The sequence below is a fragment of the Mastomys coucha genome, unplaced genomic scaffold (genome assembly GCF_008632895.1).
Source record: "Mastomys coucha isolate ucsf_1 unplaced genomic scaffold, UCSF_Mcou_1 pScaffold22, whole genome shotgun sequence".
NCBI lineage: Eukaryota > Metazoa > Chordata > Mammalia > Rodentia > Muridae > Mastomys > Mastomys coucha.
The window spans coordinates 46,638,596-46,662,758 of record NW_022196905.1 but is presented as its reverse complement, the minus strand read 5'-3'; positions in this window follow the sequence as shown (position 1 = coordinate 46,662,758).

The window sequence follows — 24,163 nt, the reverse complement described above, 5'->3', positions numbered from 1 at the left end:
AAAAAAAAAAACGAGAATAAGCTGAGCCCAATACTCATCTCTTTCCTTCTTCCCCGACTGCAGGTGCCATGTGACCAGCTGCCTCACGCTCACGTCTCCATGACAGCCTCATTGTGGACTGTGCCCACAATAAACCCTTAAGTCACTTCTGTCAGGTAATTTGTCACAACAGTGAGGAGAGGAACCAGGACAAGGACGTAGTTCAACTTTCTCAGATCTCTTCTGGGTAGCACTTCAACTATTCTCAGTCAGACAAGAGAACTGTGTAGTCGTGTGCAGAGCAACAGTGGAGGCTGTGTCTTGGGGGCAGAGGCCTTCCTCCCTCTGTCTTTAAGCAGTCCCCTGGGATGCATGCCACAGTAGCACTGAGGGACCACTCCTGAGTCCCCACTAGACACATACTGTTGAAGCTGCTTCAGATAATGACCCATGCCAGGAAGCACCAGATCTCTACCAGGAAATGAAAATCCCCTTGAAGGGGTGACTGGTTTCCTGTTATGGCCCCACCTGCCCCAGTGCTGGGAAGACCCTGGTGGGTCCCTGGCCACTCATGGAAATGGTCTGTTACCTCTGCCAGGAATTCCAGCTGAAACGTGTAGCTTACATGAAACATTTTGGAGGAGTTCATCAACTACTAAGGCTTAACACTGGTTACTTTGTCACTTGTGGTGATTGAATCACTGAAAGTGGAGAGCCCTCTGTTACGGTTCAGTTCCAGTCATCAGAACTCCCCTAGATGCTGGGAATGAGGTTTTTGCAGTCAGGCGTGCACACACTGTGGCTCTGCCACCCTCTAAATGTGTGGTTTGTACAGAGCCCCTCCAGTTGCACTTTAGATCCTTTGTCTCTAATTGGGAACTTAAAAGACAAGCAGGACTGGGGATCCCAAGTGCTCGCTTAGCACGTAGGAGGCCCAGAGTTTAGTCCCCAGCACCTCATAAACCGAGCATAGTGGTTCACACCTGTAATTCCAGCAGTCAGGAGATGGAAATAGGACCAGAGGTTAGCCTCAGCTACAGAGTTCCAGACTAACCTAAGATCTCAAGGGAAAAACAACAACAACAGCAACAACAAGAAAAGACTGATTGAATCAGATATGGTGGTAAACTCCTAGGCCAGATAGTGAGTTCCTGGACATTTTAAACTATAGAGTAAGACTCTATCTCAAAAAGAAAAAAATCATGGTTGTGGGGAGGATGAGGAAGGAGGAGGAAGAAGAGGAAGAAGAAGACAAGAAGGAGGAGGAGCAACAGGAGGAAGAGGAGGAGGAGGAAGAGAACATCGCTGGCTCCATTGTCAGTCCACTGGGCACCAGCACTCTGACCATCTAGATTACACTGCTCTCTCACTCAAATTCTGAATGGTGGTACCACCTCTCTTAACTGCACCAGTGGTATGTGAATTGGGAGGTTGGCTTGACTAAGTAGACAACCCAATCAGGCTTGAAGGCAAGCATGTGATGGAGTCAAGGGCAGTGATATAACAAGACTCTCCGGGCACAGGTGTCAACTCGGCCTTGGGGTTGCTCTGGGGTAGAAGGTAAACTTGAACTTCTGTTGTTAGCTCTCAAGTATTGGGATTACAGGCATGTACTGCTGGCTCAGCTGAAATAAGATTTTCAGTTTCTTCAGAAGCTCTGCTGTTCTTTCCTGATGAATGTGAATTTGGGAAGATGTGAACTTGGTTGGAATCTTGGAAGTTACCAAACTCCTTTTAGTTTTTTTGAGACAGGGTTTCTCTGTGTAGCCCTGGCTGTCCTGGAACTCACTCTGTAGACCAGGCTGGCCTCGAACTCAGAAATCCACCTGTCTCTGCCTCCCAAGTGCTGGGATTAAAGGCATGTGCCAACACTGCCTGGCTATTGCAGAAAACACTCAAGACTTATTGGCATTGCATTCCCAGATCAAACGATACCAAAGGGTAAAATAAACTTCTGAGACTTTCCCTTCATTATTAATGTGCTTGCTTATGGTAAGCTGAGTTAGGTTTTCTGCATTTATAGCATATAATGTTGCTTGTGACTAATGCCTGGGCTATATAGTGAGACTATGTCTCAAAGCAAGCAAATGAGTGAGCAAACAAAAACAAAAAAGGTAGGGGAGAGAAATCACTTGACAATACACGGCTTTCTTGACATAATTAAATGTCATATGGAAAAGAATGATACCTAAACTAGGCATGGTGGTACATGCCTTTAATCTCAGCACTTGGGAGGCAGAGGCAGGAGTATCTTTGAGAGTTTGAGTCCAGTCTGGGTCTATATACTGAACACTAGAAGAATACATAGAGAGAGAGAGACCTTGTCTCAAAAAAAAAAAAAAAAAAAAAAAAAAAAAAAAAAGAAAAATACATAGACTGGGACAGCAAAGCTTAGCAATGGCATACAGGTCAGCAGAGCACACCGAGTCTTTGCTTTGTAAATAGTTATTCATTTATATCCATTCACATGTTTACTTAATTATTTCTATATGTGTGCACAGATGAGACTGCAGACAAATGCTTGCCATGGTGTGTGTGTGGAGGTCAGAGGACAACTTTTTTTTTTAATAGAATTTTTTATATGTTTCTTTTATTAAATATTATTTATTTATTTTTATTTATACAAGTATACTGTAGCTATCTTCAGACACACCAGAAGAGGCCATGGATCCCATTACATGGTGGTTGTGAGTCACCATGTAGTTGCTGATAATTGAACTCAGGACCTCTGGAAGAGCAGTCAGTGCTCTTAACTGCTGAGCCATCTCTCTAGTCCCCAGAGGACAACTTTTGAGACTTAGCTTTTTCATTCTATCTTGTTGAGATGGGGGATTTCGCTGCTGCTGCTGCTGCTGCTGATGATGATGATGATGATGATGACGACGACGATGATGATGATGTTTGCTCCAGGTCAGCTGACTTTCCAGGTGATTCTCCTGTCTCTGCCTCACGTCTCCAAGTTGGAGTATTGGGACTGCAGAGACACAGAATCCTGTTATTTGCAGCTGGGATTTTTGTGACTTTCAGAGACAAAACTCAGGTCATCAGGCCTGTGCAGCAATAACTTTACCCATTTAAGTCATCTCCTTAGCCCATTTTGTTTCAATGTAAGAAAGAACTTTCCAGAAAGTCAGTTCTCTGGATTGCATCAATGAGTAGTGGGATTCCCACTGAAGTGACCTTCTTCAAAATGGAAACTAACTCTTGTCACCTTCTGGGGAGTTACTATTTCAAGGAATGCTCTTTTTGCTTAAAGAATGCCATACTTAAATAAAGTACCAAGTATGATTTCTATCCATGCCCCTAACATGATAAGGTAGATAATAGATTCTAATAATAAAAGGTTTTATCAAGGTGTGATGGTGCACACCTGTAATATCAATGTATAGGAAGCAAAGGCATCTAGAGTTCACACTCAACCTTGGCTGCATAGTGAGTTAAAGGCTGACCTGAGCTACATATGACCCTGCCTCAATAAATCCAAAAATCAGAAAGAGAAGAGACAGAAAAGAAGACAAGTATGGACTTTGTTTTTATTTTTATGTGTATGAAAGTTTGGCTGTACATATGTTTGTTTATCACATTATATGAAGTGCCAATGGGCAACAGAAGAGGATGTTAGATCCCCTGTGTGGTGATTTAAATAAGAATGGGCTCTGTATTTGAACTGAATATAAGCTCATATTGGAATGTCTAGGGAGTAGAACTGTTTGAAAGGATTAGAAGGATTCGGAAGTGTGCCTTGTTGGAGGAAGTGTGTCACTGTAGGGTGGGATTTGAGGTTTTAAAAGCCTACACCAGGCCCAGGGTCTCTCTACCTACATAAAGATAGATGTAGAGGGATTTTAATCCAGCAACAGGGCTACTCTGGTTGGAATATAGACATGCCCTTAGCACACGACTTTAATCCCTCTGGCTGAATTACAGGCACACCCTTAGTACACTTCTTTATCCCAGTCAAGGAAAAGTTAGTTTGTAGAAGGAGGCAGTTTGAAAATGATGTCTAGCCGGGTGGTGGTGACGCACGCCTATAATCCCAGCACTTGGGAGGCAGAGGCAGGCGGATTTCTGAGTTCTAAGCTAGCCTGATCTCCAGAGTGAGTTCCAGGACAGCCAGGGATATACAGAGAAACACTGTCTTGAAAAAAAAAAAGAAAGAAAAAGAAAATAATGTCTAATTGAGTAACAGACAAAATGATGAACCAGAGAAAGACTTGACAGACTTATATAGTCCCAACACTCATGAGAACAGAGAGAAAGAGAGAGGCTACATAAGAGAAAGCAATTTAGAGAGAAAAAAGTTTGCAGAGAAAGAACAAGCTAGACTCAGGTGAAGACAGAACAATCCAGAAAATGAAAGGACGCTAGAATATTAGAACAGATTGTCAAAGTCAGTTAGGAGGTCAAGCAGAGCAATTCAGTCAGAAGTTGAAAGAAGCTAGTTTGAATAGTCAGCTTGGAGAAGAGTTTGAGCAAGAATAGCTGAGTTGAATCAATCAGACAAAGAGCAGAGAGAACTAGAAAGGGTGAACTTATTCAGCAGCCAAGTCTCAGAGGCCAAAAACATTCTAGGCCTAGATTAGATTGTACAAAGGCTATAAGCTTCCAGGACTAGGCCTAGGTTAGCAGAGGGAGGCAGGTAAGCCTCAGAGATGACAATTATATCTGGAAAATAAAGGATACTTTTACATCAGGATATACCTCTTAGTAACTACATACATGATGATAATGTACTACATCTCTGACACTGTGAGCAAGCCTTCAAATAAATGCTTTCTCTTACAAGAGTTGCTGTGGTCATGGTGTCTCCTCACAGCAACAGGTACTGTGGAACAGGAGTTACAGAGGTTTGTGAGCTGCCATGTGGGTCCTGGGAAACAAACCTGGGTCCTCTGGAAGAGCAGTTAGTACTTTAAATCACTGAGTCATATCTATCCATCTATCTATCTATCTATCTATCTATCTATCTATCTATCTATCTATCTATCTATCTACCTACCTATCTATCCATCCCTCCATCTATCCATCTACTCATCCATTGAGATCCACAGTGTCTATTAGTACTAAAGTCCCTCAGCCTTCTAAACTAGTCAACTTTGTTCAAGCCAGCATTACCCAAGCACCCTGTGGCCACAAGGCCCTGAGTAATATAACATGTCACTGCTGTGAAGAGGTGGAGCCTGGGACACAGATTCAGCAAATAACGTAAACCTCATCTAGATTAGTCAGCAGTCTTGGTAGAGAAAATAATCTCAGCTGTACAGACGATGATAAGTCATTTTTCTTGGAGGGGGAAGAGAGACTCAGAGGTTTCGAGCAAAAGCAGAGGTGAAGACACACGAGTGCTGCAGGCCCATGCCACATGGTGATGAGCCGCATGTGAGGGGCTTGGAGCCACACTGCATTCTAGGAACTGACTGTGCCAATTTGTCTGGCAGGTTTTGTTTGGCTTTTTTGTTTGTTTGTTTGTTGTATTGTGCATGTTTTGTTTTGTTTGGCTGGTTCGTTGATTTGTTGGTGGTGTATTACCCCAACGGACCTGGGAGCTTGTTACATAGACTCCCAAGCTGGCCTTGAACGTATGTCAATCCACCTGTCATTATATCATGAGTGTTAGAATTACAGGCATGGGCCACTATACCCAGATAACATACAGGCTTGTTGTTGTTATTGTTGTTTGAGATAGGGTTTCTCTGTGTAGCCCTGGCTGTCCTGAAACTCACTCTGTAGACCAGGCTGGCCTTGAACTCAGAAATCTGCCTGCCTCTGCCTCCCAACTGCTGAAATTAAAGACATGCACCCCTACTGCCCGGCACACATAGGCTTTTTCAGAAAGTTAATTAATTGAAAAATGTTTTTCAGTACCAGTGATTGCAGCAGGAGCCTGAAACATGCCAGGCAAATGCTCCCCCACCCCTGCCATGTGCCGTCTCATAAGGGTATAATCTTGAACAACTTAATTAACCTTGCTTGCTTCAAGTTCTTCAATATAAAATGGAAGTAATTATAGTGCACCCTTCTCTTGGAGTTGTATAGACAGTAAATTAGCTGGGCAAAAATGAAAAAAAACAACCAACCAACCACTTATGGTATACTAAAGGCACTCAATAGATGTTAACAACTTTGTTCATTTTCTGACCACCGCGCATGCTAGTACATGGTCAACGGCACCAACTGTGATTAAGGATTATCTACTATGGTCTTATAGCTAGTGTGTTCAAAGACCAGCGTATGCCAGTGCACGGGGCTGACCTGAGCTAGGCAGCATGCTTACCCCCTCAAAACTGTTGTGCAATGGGGAGCTCATTGTGCCTGTTTTCATCACGGGGAACTGAGACCTGGGAAAGTAGACAAGGCCTGAGCTAGATTAACAACTGCCATCAGGAAAAGCATGTATAAATCTCTGCTGACTAGAACTCCGCCTCCAGAAAATCCATTCTTTTTCCTCAAACCTCGTCTTCATCCAGTTTGTCAGCATAAGGCCATTATGCCACACTCAGGACAATCAGCCAGCCGGGGCTCACGCAAGACCCTCTTGAAAAGGGGTTGTATGTGTGTTGGGGAGGCCAATGAGAGACTAGTAGCTATTTGGAAGGCTCAAACAGGGGTCTCATAGGTTCAAGGCCTGCCTGGAATGCAGGGTAAGTTCAAGGTCAACTTGGAGAAGTTAGGGAACTCATGTTCTCAAAATAAAATGAAGACTGGAGACAGACTGGAGCAAGAGCCCAGGGGTTAAGAGAAATTACTCTTGTAGAAGACATGGTTCTCAGAATCCACATGGCAGCTTGACCATCACTAACTAGTTCCAGGACATCTGACCTCCATGAGCACCGGGCGCATATGTAGTATATATACGTATATGCAAGGAAGACACGCATACACAGATGATAAAACTAAATAAATATTTTTAAAAGGGGGCGGTGGTGGTGGTGGTGATGGCTAGGGATATAGTTTAAGAGTAGCTTACCTGGCACATGCAAGCTTCTGGGTTCACGTCTCAGTACTGAATCAAATAAAACAAAATAATAAAATAAAATAAAAGCAGGCGTTCAGTTTCCTCTGTGAATGTATCTGCGTCACACCTTCTCTAACAGCTTGTCACAGAGGTGACACAAGTCTGAGCCTGTATAACAAAGCTCACTGGAATAACCACTGGCTTCACTTAGCTTTGCATATGTTAGCCCATCCGGAATCTGTGTCTACTAGAAAGAGTTGCAAATCTCTCTGTTTAACTTGTCACGTCTCCACAAGTTTCTCGTTTCCAGATAAGAGGTCTATAGTCTCAAGAATAAACATTTGGGGGGGGGGAATGCTTTTGTTTCCTTTTCTAAATATGCAGGATATTCAAGGGCCTGAGGTAAGAGGATTTCTTGGCTTCTACTTCAGCAGTTCAAGACCAACCTGAGCAACATCAGACTTCATCTCAACCACAAGTTAAAATATTAAATTTAAGCCAGACAGTGGTGGCACATGCCTTTAATCCCAGCACTTGGGAGGCAGAGGCAGGTGGATTTCTGAGTTCAAGGCCAGCATGGTCTACAGAGTGAGTTCCAGGACAGCCAGGGCTATACAGAAAAACCCTGTCTCGAAAAAAAAAATTAAATTTAAAAAGTTGTTATTATGTTTTGCAGATTTGTATAGTTGAGAGGACTCACATCTATGTCATAGCAGGCCTGGATGCTATTTCTCTCCTATCATTTGGGTCCTAGGAATCAAACAAAGGTCATCAGGCTTGGAATTGGGCACCTTTACCCACTAAGCCATCTTACCAGTCTGGACCATCCCAGTCTATCCAGGCCCCACAGACTCTGCCTAAATAATGCTTCATCGGGATACCAGCTCATTCCTTTAGGGGAGAGGAGAGTTGAGATGACTCTTACTCTGTTGCCCAGACTGGGTTAGCATTTACTGTATAGCCTAGGTCATTCTAGAACTCAAAGCAATCCTCCTGCCTCAGCCTCCTCTGTGCTGGGACAATAGGCATGAGCCAGCACATAACTCAGCTTTGCCCTCTAACCCAGCTTCCACACATGATAGCCAGGACAAATGGGATCATAGACTTCTGCTCACAGGTCCAAGCTTATGAAGTCCCTCTAGGGCCCAGCCTGTTCCCTACTTTCAGATCCTCCAGATCAACTAGTAACCTCCAGGTTCCTAGGGATGCCTTTGTTGTTGTTGTTGTTCTTGTTGTTGTTGTAGTGATGGTGGAGGTGGTGGTGGTGGTGGTGGTGGTGGTTTCGAGATAGGATTTCTCTGTGTAGCCCTGGCTGTCCTGGAACTCACTCTGTAGACCAGACTGGCCTCAGACTCAGAGATCCACCAGCCTCTGCCTCCCAAGTGCTGGGATTAAAGGCGTGCACCACTACCACCGGGCGCACAGGGTACCATTTCTTCACCCTCTCCCCAGTTTTCCCAAGTGCTATGACACTCGTCCCTCTCACCTCCTCTGCCCTGCTGTACCTCCCTCTCACCCTAACCAAGTGCATACTGCAGCCCAGTCTCCTTCCCCCGTCCATGAGAGTCTGTGTCCCTACGAGAATGGAGCAACCTGAATTCCTAGGGGTACTTTTGCATGTCCACCGCCCGGCACCGAACAGAGGAGTCAAATCACTTCTGTGACAAATGCATAGCTGAACAGGTAGCTGACACTAATTTATACCCTGGTGTTTTAGATTGCCATCAGCTGCCTCCTCTCAGCAGATTGCTATTTTTATCAGATCACGTGCGCTGAGGGCCTACAGCGTGGGCACAGGCTCAGTTTTGAAGCCAAGATCATCTACTTCCACCTTTCCCAGAATGTGCTATCTGTGCTGTTTCTGCCAAATTTTATATATAAGCGGTTTGGCTCATGTTACCTGGTACCAGGAAGAAAAAAAAAATCTTTCCATGTCCAAACTCTGGGTTCCCGGTTTCCTGTAGGGGTGTGCGTCATCAGTGTACACTGGCGCAAGGGAGAAGAGAAACCAGTCCGCTCACTCACGTGAGGTGTGTTCATGGAAAACTGAGTCTGCAGGCAGGGAGAAGACAGGCTGGGTCTGTTCATCCGGGTCCTGAAACCCTCTGGTAAGCCTCACAGGCAAAGCCTTTTCCCAGTCAAGCTACCCCATCCTGCTTTTGTTTTTGAGATAGTTGTCCTGTAGCTGAGGCTAGCCTCAAACTCATTCAAGAGCCAAAGATGGCCTTGAGCTTCTGATGATCCCACCTCTACCCCAAGTGCTGGGATTACAAGAGTGTAGCATCTCTATGGTAGTTCAGCATCTAATAGGTGAGACGGAACTAACTGCCCTTGCTAGAACGAGGCTCCCTGGTAAGCCCCCCTCACGGGCACATTGAGGTTAAAAGTTAAAAGATAAAGCACAAATAAGAGCATTTCAAAAGTCTAGAGAGCTCAGTGTAGGTCACTATAGGAATGTTGGCAACAGCCTAGGAGCCCAACGAGATTCAGGATTCAGGTAAGCAAAATCTTAAGCAGACATCTAGGTGGCATGTAGGCGCGTTACAGTCTGAGACCATGCTAAGATGCAAATTGGGACTCAATGGGCTACAGATGGGGCTCAAGAATCAGCATTTTCATCAATACTTTTGGGACGGGGTGTATCTGAATCATAATAGTAACTCCCTGGAGGCTGGAGAGATGGCTCAGCACTTTTGTTGTTCTGCTTTTTGTTTGTTTGGTTGGCTTTTTGATTTTTCAAGACAGGGTTTCTCTGTGTAGCCCTAGCTGTCCTGGAATTCACTCTGTAGACCAGGTTGGTCTTAGACTCAGAAATCCACCTGCCTCTGCCTACCAAGTGCTGGGATTAAAGTGCGCCCCCACTGCCCAGCTTGGCTCAGTGGTTAAGAGCACTTATTGCACTTGCAGAGGACCCGGGTTTGATTCTCATCACCCACATGATGGTTCACGAATGTCTGTAACTCCAGTTCCAGGGGATCCAATGCCTTATGACCCTTATGACCTCAGTGGGCAGGAAGTCCATGTGATGCATACAAACACACATGCAGGCAAAACACTTGTACAAATAATAATATAAAATAAGCAGCTAAGTCTCAAACAGTAACACTGAGCTGCATTGCCCACTGGGAGCACAGGAGAGGCTGAACCTTCACTCCAGGATGATCCTATTGCTTCAGGAGGGTCCAGGCATGGGCAGTTAAAGAGGTTGGAACGATGGCTCGGGGGTTAAAAGCACCGGCTGCTCTTCCAGAGCACATAGGTACTCACTCTCAGCACCTACATGGAAGTTCACAACTGTCCAGAAATCCAGTTCTAGGTGATCTGATGACCATTTCTTGTGTCCACAGGCACTGCCCACATGTGGTGGACAGACATACATGCAGGCAAAACATACATACACATAAAAAAATTTTAAAACAAAAAGAAAGGAAAAAGTTGAGCATGATAGTTTATGCTTTTAATCCCAGTACTCGGGAGTTGGAGAGGCAGGCAGATCTCGGATTCTGAGGCCAACCTGGTCCACAGAGTGAGTTCTAGGACAGCCAAGGATATCCCAGGCTTATCAAGGATTTGGGAAATGGGGATATGTATGGAGCTCTCATGATTATAAGATGCATTTCTTTCTTTTAAAAAAAAAGATTTATTTATTTATTTTATTTATATGAATACACTGTAGCTGTACAGGTGGCTGTGAGCCATCATGTGGCTGCTGGGAATTGAACTCAGGACCTCTGCCAACCCCGCTCGTTCTGGCCCTGCTTGCTCCAGCATAATTCACTGTAGCTGTCTTCAGACACACCAGAAGAGGGTGTCAGATCTCATTACAGGTGGTTGTGAGCCACCATGTGGTTGCTGGGATCCGAACTCAGGACCTTTAGAAGAGCAGTCAGTGCTCTTACCCGCTGAGCCATCTCACCAGCCCTCCATTTCTTTTCTTTCTTTTTTTTTTAAAGATTTATTTATTTTTATTTATGTGAGTACACTGCAGCTGTCTTCAGACACACCTGAAGAGTGCATCGGATCCCATTACAGATGGTTGTGGGCCACCATGTGGTTGCTGGGAATTGAACTCAGGACCTCCAGAAGAGCAGTCAGTGCTCTTAACTGCTGAGCCATCCATCTCTCCAGCCTGATGCATTTATTTCTAATTGTGTGTGTGTGTGTGTGTGTGTGTGTGTGTGTGTGTGTGTGTGTGTGTGTATGTGGTATTTGTGCATGTATGGGGACATATGTATGAGGTGCAAGTGTGTTTAAGAGCACATGCCAGTATGTAAGTATATGTGGGGGTTAGAAGTTGATGTCAAGTGTCCTAAGTCAATGACTCTCCACTTTTTTCCTCTTTCTTCCTTTCTTTCCTTCTTTTCTTCTTCCTTCCTTCTTCCCCTTCCTTCCTTCCTTCCTTCCTTTTTTCCTTCCTTCCTTCCTTTCTTTCTTTCTTCCTTTCTTTCTTCCTTCCTTTCTTTCTTGACTGAATCAGAGTCTCTCATTGAATCAGCTCAGTGATCCTGCTAGTTTAGCTTGTCAGTATGCCCAGGGATCCCAAGCCCCACCTCCATCCCCAAGCACTGGGAATACAGGTGGGCCACCAAGCCCCCCTGACTTTCAGGTTGACTTTGGGGATCCAAAACTCTAGTAAGCACTTTATCTACTGAAGTGAACTGTTTCCTTGGCTCCTATTTGTTGTTGTTTGTTTGTTTGTTTGTTTCTGAGACAAGGTCTCACTGGGTAGCCTAGGCTAGTCTGGAACTCATTCTGTAACCCAGGCTAGCCTCAAACTGGTTGCAATTCTACTGCCTCTCTCCCAGTGCTGAGATTAGTCACAAACCACATGCCTGGTTATTTACTTACTTACATATTTGTTTATATTTGTGTTTGGAGACAGTCATCCTATGCAACCCAGCTGACTTCAAATCTTCCTGCCGCTGCCTCTGGAGTGCTGGTAACACTGCTGTACGGTACCACACCCAGCATGGACTGCACCTTCCTACAGCCCTAACCTGACTCTGCCCCCGGGACTGCACCAGTGGCTTGATCAGGGTGACTCTGTCTTTGGATCTTCTAATTAGTGAGCAAAAGGAGCCCTTTGTGGGGCCCAGCTAGGAGGCCACTTGCTCTAAGATATCATTACAAAGATCAGAGTTACCCTATCTGTAAAATGGATGGGAATGAGACAGGTTGTTTACAGAACTGCTGAAACGAAAAGCTCGAAGTGGACCAGGCCCAGGGGAGCCTTAGGGCACAGCTTAGCTAAATGGCTTCCACCCTGCTATCAGATAAACCAACTGCTCTGTAGCTCACCTGAGGGGCACGTGCCTGTACCCTGACCAACCCAAGAGGAGGAGAAAGGAGGCGATCTGGAGTGGACTGCACGTGGGCAGGAGAAAGAGAGGGGATGGCCTCAGAATAACACCAGGAAGGGAAGGGAGAAAACTGAGTGTGTGAGTCTGTGTGTGTGTGTGTACGCGCACACGCGTGCACTTGTTACCAAGAAGACAGATAAATTCTAAAAATTCTCAGCCTTAAGGGCAGGAAGAAACCATGTGCTCCTTTCCCAAATTCCACTAATCCCAAAATGGAATCAGCTGTCATTCAGGTCACGAGCACTTTGGCCAGCACCATGCCAGGACCCTTCCAGGTTCCAGATGCCAGAACTAGGGCAAAAGGAGGAAGGAGAGGGGCCGGGCAGTGGCACCTGGCCCTCGAAGGACTCGGGCACATTTCTTTACCAGCTGTCACTTAGAGAGAAGCAAGCATGAGGAGCAGGGCTTAGAACTACTCTGGGGGCTTGTGGGGGCTTCTGGGTCAGCACGGCCTACTCAGAGCATGACCCTTAAGGAAGATGTATTGGCTTTGCAGCGTTGGCAGTTTCCTTCTAATCCTGTGCTGTTTGCAGCACAGTAAAATGGGTTCAGTCTCCAGAAGCTACCTGTTGTGAGGATTCCAGAGTTTCTGTGAGTGCAGTGCTTGGGGTGTTGCCTTGCACATGGCCAGAGCGCAGAAACCCTGTTTTTATAGAGAGCTGATATCACCCTGTCAGATTCTCTGGGGATAGGGCCTAGTTTTTCCACACAATTCTTCACAGGACCTTCTTCTTGTTCTTGTTTGCTAGCGACAGAGTCTCGCCATATCATTCTCTGGCTAGCTTGAAGCCTGCTGTGTAGGGTAGGCCAGCCTGGCCTCAGACTCACAGCAAAAGTCCTGCTTCTACCTTCTGAGCCCTGGGATTAGAGACACACAGCACCATACCAGCTTCTTCATGGAAACTTCTTTCTTTCCTTCTTCCTTTCTTCCTTTCTTCCTTCCTTTCCTTCTTTCTTTCTTTCTTTCTTTCTTTCTTTCTTTCTTTCTTTCTTTCTTTCCTTCCTTCCTTCTTTCTTTCTTTCTTTCTTTCTTTCTTTCTTTCTTTCTTTCTTTCTTTCTTTTCTGTGTTTTTTGGTTTGGTTTGGATTTTGGTTCTGTTCTGTTCTGTTCTGTTCTGTTCTGTTGAGACAGGATTTCTCTGTGTAGCCCTGGCTGGCCTGGAACTCGCTCTATAGACTGGGCTGGCCTCTAACTCAGAAATTTGCTTGCCTCTGCCTCCTGATTGATGGAACTAAAAGTGTGTGCTGCCAGCCGGGCAGTGGTGGCGCACGCCTTTAATCCTAGCACTTGGGAGGCAGAGGCAGAGGCAGGTGGATTTCTGAGTTCGAGGCCAGCCTGGTCTACAGAGTAAGTTCCAGGATAGCCAAAGGCTACACAGAGAAACTCTGTCTCAAAAAACTAAAAAAAAAAAAAAAAAAAAAAAAAAAAAAAAAAAAAAAAAACGAAAGAAAGAAAGAAAAGAAGAAAGAAAGAAAAGTGTGTTTTGCCACCACCCAGCATTGTTTCCTTTTTTAAAAGACAGCCTGTGGGAGTCACTTCTCTCTTTCTACCAGGGGGAATCTCAGAGACCTAATTCGGGTCATCAGACTTAGCTACAATCATCTTCACCCCCTAAGCCAAGCCATTTTACCAGCTCTGCAGAACCTTTTTTTTTTTTTTTTTTTTTTTTTGTAGAACCTTCTTAATGGCCCTCTAGACTAAGAACATCTTGAGCTACTGTACAGATAAGAACACTAAGGCCCAGGAGGGATGTGGCCAACTTCTACAGGGATCCTCATCTTAGCCTCCAAGGCCAGGCAGGATGGGTTACGTTCAAGCATAGACCATGCCCTAAAGCTAGCCTCTTCATCATCCTTTGCATACCCTGGCAAGCAGGCAGCTCAAAGGATGAGCTTGGAGGCTAGAGGCTCAGCAATGGCTCAGAAAAGCTAGGCCCTATGCAAGGCGAAGGGGCCCTGACAGCCAAGGTCAGTTCAGTGTGCTTTGATATTTCATCCCTCTGGCTCTGCCTCCTGAATGCTGGGATTAAAGGCAGGATGCCTGCCCTGGCTTAGTTTATTTTAGCCAAATCCATTGGCTCTAGACTGGGTTTTCCCAACCATAACCTGGGCCATCTCTTTCCCATCCTTGTAGGCTCTCAACACAGAATGGAGTTCTTGATCTCACCAGGCCAGGCAAGTTGCCTCTTTCTGTTCAAATGCTCTAACTTCTTTTCAAGGGCTTCTCTGTGGAATGTTATCTTTCTTTGTCTCAAGTGGGATAAGTGCATCAAGCTCCCTGAGTTTCACCTCCTTAGCAATGGTGCCCTGAGGCGGGTGGAACTTGGACCCACAGACAACTTGACAGTTTCAATATTACCCATGATACCCAGGACTTGTGCTGTGTATTGATGATGGTCTCAATTTTAATGACCTCTATGACTCCCTGTACTCCTCTCTGATGCTCAGAGAGCTCCCTGCCCAGCATACAACACAGTCTTAACTCAAAACCAAGCCTGATGGAGAGTCAACCTTAGAGTGCCCAGTCACACAGCAGCCAATAAGTGATGGCCTGACAGAGTTTTGTGACCATGGAAAAAATAATGAGAGAAAGAAAGAGAGAGTCAGAAAGGCTATGGCCACACAATAAAGAGCCACTTTGGAATGGTAGCATGGCCTCAGAAATTAAGAATAGGAAAAACTCAGAATAGAATGACCAGAAACGGTGGCTAGGCAGGCTTGGAGCCAGGGTGCAGGTGTCTGTAGTTCTCTCTATGTCTTGTTTCTCTTCATGAACCTTAGGATTTTTGTAGCTTTCAGAAGTCAAATACACTGCAAGGAGATTAAAAGCTAAACCAAACGGATGGAGGTGCTGCCAAGGCCAAGGGATTAAACTCGGTCTCCTGGAGCAAAGTTTGACTATGATAACCTGTTTATACAGGGCTGGCATGCAGGCATCCTGGAGTCCAAGGGCTGGAAGGCCCTGCCCCTCTGTGGGCCAGTGGTCATGAGTTAATCATGCTGCTAGAAGCCTCCTGATCATGACAGAGGAGACTTGGACCTGGCCAGAAGGACAACAGTGCTGACCATCAGGTGAACCCTGACTCAGGGGGTCCAGAGGAAGGAAGAGTTTCTGAGATTAAAAGTCCTGTCCTGCTGTGGCTTTCCCCAGAGGCAACAGCATCCCATGTGGACTTGGTCAAAGATTGATTCCTCTGGTCACCATGGGCCAAATGTGGGCAGTTCCTCCCCTGTGCACCTCTGGTCAGGGAACAGGGGCATTCTACAAACCAAAGGAAAACAAGAAGATTGCGAGGCCTTCCATTTAGAAATGCCAGGTCTGGTGGCACACGCCTTTAGTCCCAGCATTCAGGAAGCAGAGACAGGTAGATAGCCAAGTTCAAAGGCAGTTTGGTTTACAGATCAAGTTCCAGGACAGCCAGGGCTATACAGAGAAACCCTGTGTCAAAAACTAAAAAAAAGAAAAGAAAGAAAAAAAAAAGAAAGAAAAAGAGGGCTGGAGAGATGGCTTAGCCATTAAGAGCACTGACTGCTCTTCTGAAGGTCCTGAGTTCAAATCCCAGCAACCACATGGTGGCTCACAACCATCTGTAATGAGATCTGACACCCTCTTCTGGTGTGTCTCGAAGATAGCTACAGTGTACTTACATATAATAATAAATAAATCTTTTTAAAAATTACATTTAAAAAAGAAAAAGAAAACAACCAGTCATTTTGAAAGTATTCTCTGCAAAGAAATGGCTCAAATTTATAGTTTCTAGGCTCACAGGTACATGGTGTGTGGGTATGTGGGCAGTTGGGTCAGAGGGCCACTTGCAGAAGACCCTGTCTTATAAATAAATATACAAGTAAATAAAAACCATACATCAGAAGTAGGCTCTATCTTTGTTAACTTTGTGCTCAACTGTAGGCAAATGTGAGAGAGTCTGAGTCAGGCTAGGCTAGCCAGCATGCTCAGGACACTACGAATACCATGTTCATTTCCACCTTGTGACACTTCTAATCCAGGCAGCATCTGTGTTTGGTCTCAGTAAGTAGGAAGCTGCCACTGCCAGGAGATGAGAGAGCCAGCTTGCAGACTCATCAGGAGTTCAAGCCCTTTGGAAGCAGAGACATTTATAGAGAAGCTTGGAACCTAAACCCATAGATGGGAAAGCATATATGTCAGTCAGGTTTGGTGGTGCCTAAATGTGATGCCAGTGTTTGAGATATTGAGGGAGGAGGATCAGGAGTTCAAGGCCGTCCTCAGCCGCGTAAGATCCTTTCAAAAAGAGAGATAAATTGGAGGAGGGCGGGGTCTAGGTTTGGTTGCATTCAACCAAAGGTATAGAAGTAGTTGAAGGGCAGAGGCTTAGCAGACAGGAAAATGAGGAGAATCATGGGAGACTGGGAGTGGCCAGTGGGGTAGGAGGCATGACCATCCGCAGATAGTCCACACTATTTTTCCATACATGTTCTCACTAAGGACCGCATAGTAAATATTTTCATCTTCATGAGCCGCACGTCCCTTGTCGCCACCACTTCATTCTGCCACTATAGCACAAAGCAACCTCAGACAAATGTGAGCAGCAGATGTCACCGCACTCCAGTAAAGTCCATGAGAACCTGCGGAGGCTGACTTGACCTGCGGCTCTAATATGCCAAACCCTGGTAGAAACAAATGTGGCCCCAGGAGTTGTGCAAATCGGATGGAGACTTGGAGAACTGATGTTCTGTCTAGAGGCCAAGTTGGCAGAGAGCTGCAAGGCAAAGCAATCAGTGGGATCAAACACAGCTGACAATCAGCCAGTGACAATGGGAAACGGGGCAAGTGGCCTCGACTGCTGCATCTTGCTGCCTCGAGCAGGCAGGCTGATCAGGGTAGGGCTAAAGAGTGGGAATGCCTTTGAAGAATTCTGGCTCCTTCGAGGCGGGGGTTGGAGGGAGTGTTCAGTGGGTGTGTGTGTATCAGAGAACAGCTATTCTTTTTGATTAATGAACCAGGAACACAATTGTCAGTCCCACAGAATCCAACTGTTACCAAAGCACAGGAGTGGCTGAGGTTCTCTTAGTCAAAGCAGGCAATCATGGCCATGATGTTTCAAGGAGCATCATTATTTGAGACTCACAAGAACAGATGTTCGTGCTCCAGCTTTGAATTAGAAGCTGTGGAGAGACGGCTTCAGTGTGATGGCACTGTCCTCGGGGAGGGGGGGGCAGCATTCAGTGGTCGGAAGCTAAATGTGGTACATGCTTGTAAACTCAACACCGCTACTTAGTTTGCGACCAGCCTGGGCTGTGTGAATCCCTGCTTCAAAAGGGGTGGGGGCATCCAGGCACAGTGTTTCATGCCTGTATTCCCAGTGCCCAGAAGGCAAAGACAGGAGGATTGGATTGCAGAGTGGTATAAACTAGCAATTGCCAGGCCATTCAGGGCTACATTAAGAGACTTTGTCCCAAAGGGGAAAAAAATTAAAAGAAGAAAATAAGAAAGCTGGGAGGGAGGGAAGAAATGACTTGAGGCCAGTGCATATGGTTATACCAAGTCCACAGATTTATTAATCAGAATGATTTTATCCTGAGATACAAAAGTTATCCACACAGTCCCACCATCTACATAGCCAAGTGAGTTTCTCGTTGACTGCAATCAGGTATTAGCACAGGGGTCTATCCAGTGATGAAGCCTACATTTAGGCCATACTTTGCTTCCCAGGGGGTCCAAACTACTTCATATCAATCACCTCATCAATTCCCCAAGCCCTCCCCTGAGATTTAGAATTATTATTTCTTCTTCATTTTGACATCCTGCCTGCAGAAGGGCAATAAATATTATATCTCAAGGTTTATGATGTGAGACCTAGAACCATTTGGTTGGTGGCCTTTGCCTCTGACAGGAGCCCAAGCGGGAAGCAAGGAGTTGGAGAGGTTTGGTGCAACAGACCGGTCCCTCTTTTAGCCCTGTATCGATGCCAAATGACTGGACTGGGAAGGATCTCACCCTCAGAGCAGCTTATCAGTCAGCTGCCCAGTCCTCCTGTGACCCTGTGCCATATCCTAGTACCATATGAAGAGCTGGGCCCTCCCCCATATCCCCTTCCCACACACAACACTCACAAGCACAATTTTTGTGTGGGTCAAACTCAAGGCCTGGAATCTACCACTAAGCTACATCCTTATCCCAGCTGAAGATGTGTCGTGGCCAATTGTCCCCATTTGACACTGACGGAGTCGGTGGAGGGGGAGAGGCTGAATGAAGGGAGCAACCCTGAAGATCCAGGAATGTCTACAAGCAAAAAAGGGACTCTTGTGCTGTCTTGATTTTATTTCATTTCTTTCAAAATAGAGTCTATGTATCTCAGGCTGGCCTAGAACTCACGATTTTCCTATTTTAGCCTCCTAGTGATGGGGTCAGAGGTGTATACCACCACACTGAGCCTCTTCATGAGCTTTTCCCCTGTCACTACTGCAGGCAAAACCCCAAGACAGACCTCCCTCTTTGTAGAGAGAGAATTTAAGTTCCCTATGGCCTAACACTTACAACTCACTCAGCCAGGGTTGGGAGCTGGGGCCCAAAGAGCAAGTGACACCACAGTGTGTACAGTGCCCTGCAGCTCTATCTGTTAAAAACACTGAGGGGGGGGTGTCTAGGTATGGAGGTGCATGACTTTAATCCCAGCATATGAGAAGCAGATGCCCAGGATCCATGAGTTTTGGGCTAGCCTGGTCTACACAGTGAGTTCCAGGACATCCAGATTCTGTCCAAAAAAAAAAAAAAAATGCAATGTTGGGGACCTGACCTAGCATATGGTGCCAGGGTGTCCCCAGTAGATATTCTCAGTGCATTTTTAGCTGTGAAGTAGAATCTGGAACTGTTCTATACACAGGGATCTCCAATCCTCATTTCCACGTGCTGAGACACTGGCTTCACAAAAGGACTTACCTAGAAGCAAGATCCCCTTTTGGGCATAATTCCTTGGCTCTCCCTCTTATATTGCCTACTTCAGAGATAACTCCTTGTCTAAAAATCCTGAAGGACATCCACTCTCCCATCTCAGCCCAGAACTGTTACAAAGTCACCACACACAGTTGTAAAACCATAAAACAAACAGCCATAATTCTATTGCCAGACAATAATTACCAAGGGAGTGCAAAAATGTGCCCAAGTCCCCAGTTTACATATTGAGCGGGCTCTAAAGCCTGAAGTTTTGTGAAAGCTCATACAACATGGTTTTCCGGAAAGACAACTGGAGATGACTTCTTCCAGGTCACCAGGAAGCATCCTCAAGTGGCTGAGATCCAGCCTCTGTAACAAAGTAATGCATATATAACTGCCCAAATCTCACCAGGGCCAAGGGCTTTCTGGGAGAGATGGAGGAGGGAGGAATAGTAATTGGGTAGATAAAATTGTATAAGCCAAGGAGAGCAGGGAGGCATGAAGGCTATCATGAGTGGGACTAGAGAATTCTGTTCTGTTCTTACAGCGCCAGCCAAGGTCCATGGCAACAGAGAAGCCAGCACAACTGCGTTCTTGGAAGCAGCTTTGGAAGTTTACCAGTTGGCCATTGGGCCGTAAGTGTTGCTTCATTTCTCTGTTCAATACAAAATTTCAGGTTAGCAGTAGCAATATCAGAAGGGCTCTCTCCCATGTTGGTTCTCGGTCCTTCAGGGTGCTTTGCCACTCCTCTAGTTGAGACAGCAAAGAAGGTGCTTCACTTGCATTGCCCAAGAGTATTTGAGTTGAGCCCAAGGAGACAATGAAATGTTGGGGGAAGTTGTTACGGGTCATAGTTCCGTTTGATTTCTTACAGGATCAGCTCTTCAGCTGAGAAAGCAAATAGCATTTGTTTGTAATATCGTTCTTACAAAATCTCTCCGGACTGTTCATTTTTAAGAGGAGGGGCTGGTGATAAGCTAAGTGGCGTCTGTTCACTGTAACTCGATCAGATAAAGTTTAACTTGGAAGTCAAGATGCTGAGTGGAAAACTGGACACTTCTGCCTTCTTAGAGGGTGGGCGTGGTTTTGGAGTAGCTACCTTCAGAGTTGCATTCTGCGGTGCAAAGGGTTTCCATAGCGCCTAGCACATTCTGTAATTCCTCTCATGAGACCGCATTTCAAGGTCATATTAAAAGACACATATACAACTCTGGTTTTCAACTCAAATAGTGCCCCATGGTTCATCTGCTCCCATATCGCTTTGCCTGTGTTCATTTGTTAATTATAACCAACCAAACTCAGGCCAGGTGGTGGTGGTACGCTATCTTAATCCCAGCACTTTGGAGGCAGAAGCCGGCAATCTCTGAGTTTGAGGCTAGCCTGATCTACAGAGCTAGCCCCCAGGGTAGCACAGAAACCCTACCTTAAACACACACAAACACACACACACAACAAAACAAAACAAGAGTCAAACTGGGGGCTTCTTGCCTAGCTGGCAAGTGCTTGCCCTGCCATTGAGCTATATTCCAACTTCAAATTTCTATTCTCTGTTACTCCCAGATTTGACCTCAAATGGGAGTGTGTTTGTTTATAAACATCAAACCTACCTTGAGATGATTCAAATGTAGAGTAGGTGAGAAGTCAGTGGGTAAAAGGCTGGTCACCAAGCTAGACAACCTGAGTTTGATGCCAGGGCCCCAACACCACAAATGTGGAAGAAGAAAGCCTAGACCAGCCACATGCACAACGGCACACACATGCATATCCCCCCCACCCCCCGCTAAACACATAAGTAAGAAAGGTTCAAATCCTCCACAGTCAAGAATATATGAGGGAAAATATCTCGCAGGTTTTGAAGTGAATTTTCTAGAACAATCACTAAAATGTAAACAGTAGGGTTGGAGAGATGGCTCAGAGGTTAAGAACACTGACTGCTCTTCCAGAGGTCCTGAGTTCAATTCCCAGCAACCACATGGTAGCTCACAACCATCTGTAATGGGATCTGACGCCCTCTTCTGGTGTGTCTGAGGGGAGTGACAGTGTACTCACATAAAACAAATAAATAAATCTTTTTAAAAAAAATCAATAAATCTTTTTTAAAAATGTAAACAGTAAAAATGGTGCCTAAGGAGAAAACTTTCCAAGGCTGTAACTTTCAAGGTCTCATCCTTTGCACCAAGTCATCCACTGAAGAGGCTGTAGAGACAGGAAAGGGCCGTGGGGAGCAGCATTGGGAGAGCAATGAACTTTTCACACCGTATATGGGCACATCACATTCCTGTGCAGACCATAGCTCAGTACTACCCTCACACCCCTGGTGCCAGGCCCACATTAGCTGCAGCATCTAATCTACCTGAAAACTACCTTCCTCAAACTCTTTGTTCAAAATACCAGTCTATGCGTGGGGGCTTTCTGAGACTTCTGAGTAGTTTAGTTCCTGAGTCTTTTGGTTTGTTTGTTTGTTGTTTGTTTTTGTTTTTGAGACAGGGTTTCTTTGCATAACCCTGGCTGTCCTGGAACTCACACTGCAGATCAGGCAGGCCTCAAATTGGAGACCCACCTGCTTTTATCTCCTGAGCTCTAGGATTAAAGGCCTGTGCCACCACAGCCTGGCTTTAGTTTCTGAGTCTTTAGGAGTCTCCCTTTATAACTTTGTAAGGCTTAAGCTTCTTCACAGGATGGGATGTTTCAGCGCTGAAGAATCTGCTAGACAATCACCTCCACGCCTTGCTCACTAAAAAATTGATGGCGATAGTGATGGTGATGATGATGATGATGATGATGATGGTGGTGGTGGTGATGGCGATGATGAAGAAATCAGTGTGCTAATGATAACACACACTGTGGGATCATGGGACAACCTTCAGAAGCTGTCTTGTAGAGGCAGTGTCTGGTGTCGTTTCTACCTCCGTGTAGTGCACACCCATTGAGTAACTGGCCCTTTGAGTTTCCAGCCTGTTCTCTCTGTACTTCTCATGTCTAACCATAGGCTAGATTACAGAGGTGTGTTCCTCCATCTCAAGCTGCCCTCAGACTCATGGCAATCCTTCAGCCAAAACCTACAAGTGCTAACTAAGTTCATAGGCATGAGACACCATACTTGGCTTGGAAGAGTTACCGTCTTATCTAAAAGTAAGAAATGGGCCATCGCTGCAGTCTATAAGTAGGGTCACTATGGGCTCCACTGTCTCCCATGGCATGCTCTCACGGGAGTCATAAACACTGTGCTCATAAACCACACACATAGGTGTTCTGCTAAATTCTTGGTTTATCTTTAAACTTAAACCGATACTAGCATTGATTTACCTGAAACTGGATCTGCTATCAGAGAGTCCTGCTCTCTGGATAATCATTAAAACTCAGGCCCAGACAAGTTAGAGAGGAGGCCAGGAAAACAGAAGCAGGAAGAATTGGGAGCAGGCTTTACAAAGAATGGAGGGAGCGACCGAAAGTAAAGCTGCCCTTCATTTCAGAAGAGTCGGAAGGACCTTCTTCAAAATGAGGTACATACAGAGGCTTCTGCAGGAAAAAAAAAAAAAAAAGCAGTGTACTCTGGTCCTCCTGACAGGTGAGGGGGTATCAGGTTTCTGTGACATTGATTAGAAGAGGAGGAATATTGTTTTTCTCCCCTAGCTTATTTTTTAATTACGTGTTTTAGTTACATTTTTTTATTTATTGGGGAGAAAGGCATCCACATACCACTGTGCATGTGTATTGGTTGGAGGCAACTTTGGGCTGTCAATTCCTTCTACTATGTGGGTTCTGGGGGACTAAGGTTTGAGGCAAGCACCTTTACCACTGAGAAATATCACTAGTCTTATTTATTTGTGGGCCCATTTCTCTTTGTGAGTCCATGTGTGCACGGGTGTGTGAGTATGTTTGAATGTCGGTGTGTATATGTGTATGTGTGTGTATGTGTGTGTGAATTTGTGTGTGTGAGTGTATGTGTGTGTGTGTGTGTGAGAGAGAGTGTGTGTAGGTCAGAGGACAACTTTCTGTAGTTGGTTTTCCCCTTTCACTGTTGGTTCTGGGGATGACACTGAGGTCATTAGGCTGTGTAACCCTTTGACCTACTTAGCCATTTCACTAGCCCAAGTCCACACATTTTTGACTAGAGCATTATTCTCAGCTTTTTCCTGATTTCAAGTGAGATTCCTTTGCCTCCTTTAAATTCAAACTCTCTTACCGCCTGATTAACCAGGGGAGGCGCTGACCTCTTGCCCATTTCCCAACTCCATGGAAGTCTTTGTCTTTTCATCTAAGAATCCAAACAGCAGTAAACCAAGATAAGGAAGGGCTGGTGTCTGGGTAAATCTGGAATTTTCTGATAAGCCGAAGGTGTGCACATGAGGAAGTTGGAATTCAAAGGGATCTGGTGACTGCTCTGTCTCTCTGGTCAGGAAGCTAGGCTCTTTCCTTTCTGAGAGGAGTACTTCCTGCTTCCTGTGTGATTTCATCACTTACACACCAACACACACCTCGTCCTTCATTTGACAGGGACTCACGTGGCCTCAGACTTGCTATATAGCCAAGGATAACCTTTGACTTGCTGAGCCTCTTGGAAGACCACAGCATACCTGAGCTTCCTGCAAAGGCTCCTTAAATTCCAATGTCTTCTGGAACAGAGCTGCCCTCCAAGTGCTGGGATTGCAGATGAACCCCATGATGCCCTTGTAATGCACCATGCTGGGAATCAAAGCCGGGGGGATTTTGTGACTTTTGGGCAAGTGCTCTATCAACTGAGTCATATCTCCAGCTTCTCCGTGTGTGTCTCTCCTTTCCACTACAGGGCCTTACTGATCGGCCTGGCACTTGAGGCAATCCTCCTGCCTCACACCCAGATGTTCACTGTCCAATGACTTGACACCATACAATAACACCCGTGCTCATGTGGTTTAAGCCACGAAATGAGTAGGTTTCAGTTTCTTTCTTTCTTTCTTTTTTTTTTTTTTTTTT